Source organism: Engraulis encrasicolus, chromosome 23 (assembly GCF_034702125.1).
Source record: "Engraulis encrasicolus isolate BLACKSEA-1 chromosome 23, IST_EnEncr_1.0, whole genome shotgun sequence".
NCBI classification, from domain to species: Eukaryota; Metazoa; Chordata; class Actinopteri; order Clupeiformes; family Engraulidae; genus Engraulis; species Engraulis encrasicolus.
The window spans coordinates 38,088,706-38,092,509 of NC_085879.1; positions in this window are offsets into that span (position 1 = coordinate 38,088,706).

The following is a 3,804-nucleotide window of genomic DNA, read 5'->3' on the forward strand; positions in this document are numbered from 1 at the left end:
GCTTGTGGTTGTGGCCTCGTGGTTTGCTGACGCCCCGCCTCCATAGAGAAAAGCCAGCCATAACAACTTTTGGGGGGGCTGTTCTTCATTCACCATCCCGATTGCTAATGAGAAAATGACGTTGGAAGTGCGCTTTTGCAAAATGTTGAATTTTCTGCCTTCAGTGACGTCATCACGAGGTCACAAGCAGGCAAGTGAGTAAGGGAGGACGGGAGCCCGCATATTGGAATCCACCCCAGATACCCCTGCCTCCTTCTGAACGTACCCCGAACTCCCTAACTCCCTAGGCTCCCTGGGGGGATATGGAGCCCCCGATGAGAATCACTTCTCTAGGCAGGAGATGTGGCCAGACACCACGGCCTAATGCTCCACTCCAATAATATCATCCATGGATGCCTGAAGTGCCCTGGAGCAATGCACCTAACCCCACATTGCTCCAGGCAAAGGTGTCAAAAATCTGGATCAAAAGTCAAAACCCCTGTCCAAAAAAACGGTTGCCTTCCAGCACAGCTGATTCAGACCTGGTTGGATCAAATCTCTGGGGGGATTCTTTTTTTTCACTGTGAGCCAGTTATGGAGACCTTTGGACTGTGCCAGAACCCTGTACTCAGGTCCGCCGACAGGGGGGACGAAGGGGTATGTTGTCCCGGGCCCAGGGAAATATGGGGCCCAGAATTGGGTCCCCATTAGATTGCATGTATTGGATAGGGGGCCTTTTCAGATAACTTTATCCCAGCAAAAGCTGTCAGCGGCCCTGCCTGTACCTACATAGTGGGGTCGTAATAGGCTCAGTCATTTCAAATTGGTGTTAAAGTTTGGTTTTCACTTCCAAGTTGAAGTTTAGGGTCTATAGAACAATTTGAGTTCGAGTGTCAAACACACAGATAACAAAATGGCCTGCGGGGGGCGCTCTAAAATATATAAACTGCTATAACTTTTGATTAGTTAAACCAAATTTAACATATGAGGTATGTATGGATTCAGCATGAAGAGGAGAAACCGGTGGGCTGAATAGTTGGTTACCAGATTAAAGACACACTATGTAATAAACACACTTTTAGCCCATGGACAGCTAAATCCGGGCTTTTTTAAGATAAAGGGTGGAAATGCCCTCAAAGTTGCAATGAAACATAATTTATTGTTACAAGTTATTGTAAATAAAGCCTGGGTTATCACTTAACTTGATTTGTTCAGAATATCCCTGAAGCACACAGATACTTAGGATACCTACACAAATATGGCTGCATAAAGCCTATGTCATACTTAGCACCCAACTTGCAACTTTGAGTTTATGAATTTAGGATCATGAGTACCAGCTTTTTTCAATCAAGCCATCATTTTATTCACAACTTAAACACTTTATATCTGGAAGAAATTAAATCAATAATAATAATAATAATAATAATAATAATAATAATAATAATAATAATAATAATAATGATGATGATGATAAATACTATGGGGAACATCATTTTTTCCTGCATTCAAAAAGCAAACAGAAGACCATAGGGCTAACATTTATTCCAATAATCCACTCTACAATAACTATGACAGAGAACAGATGCAAAAACAGTCAGTGGTCAGTCTTAGAAATTGCATGTGCACTTGCACAGACGTGGGCACTTTAATTAACTCTGCCTTCATGCACTTGCACCGAGATCTGGCAGGTCTATTTGTACAAGTACTAGTACAGCTGCACTTCACCTCTAGTTGGAATACATCTTTGGCAACTGCATCTTTGGTAGTGTAGTCCAAATCTGGGAACTGTTCATTTGTTACCAGATTGGCAGGCATTTCTGGCAACTACGCTGGTTTTCATTCCTGTCAACTACGCTGGTAACAAATGGACAGTTCCCAGAGCAGATGATTGTGTCTACCATGTATGAAATAGTCCTATAGTATTATTTAGTATGCTTGCCAAAGGCCTCTGCCTGCCCCCAGCAAGCATACTAATTGTTCTCCAACAGTTTATTTAGTATGCTTGCGGGAAAGCATACTAATTGTTCATCAACAGTTTATTATTATTCTACATTTTTCCATTCACCTCGGCATATGGGAATCGCCATTCATTAGTACGGCGGCTTTGAATCGTTGCAGCGTTCAAGATAGAGACACGGTTCGAGTGCCAAAACGAACGGCTCGAAAAGGGCTCAGGGTGGTGTATTTTTCGCTGGCCTATCCCCTTTCATTCGTTCACCAGACTTGTTTTTCCTCAGTTTTCTCTCTGTTTTCCCCCTCATTGAAATGAATAGTAGAATGGTCAAGATGATGATGTCACAAACTGTGGCAGTTAGAGTGAGAGGTGACCTGTACTGGGGTTTTTAACTAGGTATCAACTAGGTAAAGGCATTGTCAGAGAGGTCTTGGCTCTGAATACAAACTGTGTGAAGATCATAAGCCAACTCTTAAAAATCAAAGAGAGCAGTTTTAAAATCCCTATGATGTGACCCCATTCACTTACAAAAAATGTGTGAACAGCTCAGCGCATAGGCCTGAATATGTCCATTTTTTGACTGAACCATTTGGCCTAGAAAAATGATCTCAGCTTTGATATGAAGAGTAGGGTTGTCCATTTGTGTGTCAATATCATCTGACAACTTGCAAAACTTTTGGAGATATGACAGCGTAAAAATAAGGCTGCACATATTACTCAGCTATTGATTACCAAACTGTCACCATTAGAATCTTCATTCATACACACACACACACACACACACACACACACACACACACACACACACACACACACACACACACACACACACACACACACACACACACACACACACACACAGCCTTGTAGAACTTTAGACCTCTGCTGTCACCTGGGCAACCGTGGCCTAATATGCTGCTGTGGCCACTCTATACAGTAAGTGGCAGTGGCCTACTGGGTAGGGTGTTGGTCTGTCAGAGGGTTGCAGGTTCGAAACCCACCCTTACCTCTCCCTACCCACCCATTGCTGAAAGGCACCTGAAGCATCTCCATACACACACACACACACACACACACACACACACACACACACACACACACACACACACACACACACACACACACACACACACACACACACACACACACACACACACATCTCTCTCTCTCTCTCTCTCTCTCTCTCTCGCACAGAGACAAACACACACACACACACACACACACACACACACACACACACACACACACACACACACACACACACACACACACACACACACACACACACACACACACACACACACACACACACACAGACCTCTATCTCTTTCCCTCATGTTTCTGTGTGTGTATACAACATTATTATTATTATTATTATTATTATTGATTTATTTTCTTCCAGATATAACGTTTTTTGTGATTTATGTGTGAATAGAATATGGCTTGATTGAAACAAGTTGATACTCATGATCCTAAATTCATAAACTCAAAGTTGAAAGTTGGGTCCTAAATATCACATAGGCTTTATGCAGCCATATTTGCGTATAGGTATCCTGGGTATCTTTGTGCTTCAGGGATATTCTGAACAAATCAAGTTGAATGATATCCCAGGCTTTATTTACAATAACTTGTAACAATAAATGATGTTTAATTGCAACTTGGAGGGCATTTCCACCCTTTATCTTAAAAAAACCCTGAATTTTGCTGTCCATGGGCTAAAAGTGTGTTTATGACATAGTGTGTCTTTAATCCGGTAACCAAATACTTAGCTCACCAGCTCCTCCTCTTAATGCTGAATCCATGCATACCTCATATGTTAAATTTGGTTAAACTAATAAAAAGTTATAGCAGTTTATATATTTTAGAGCGCC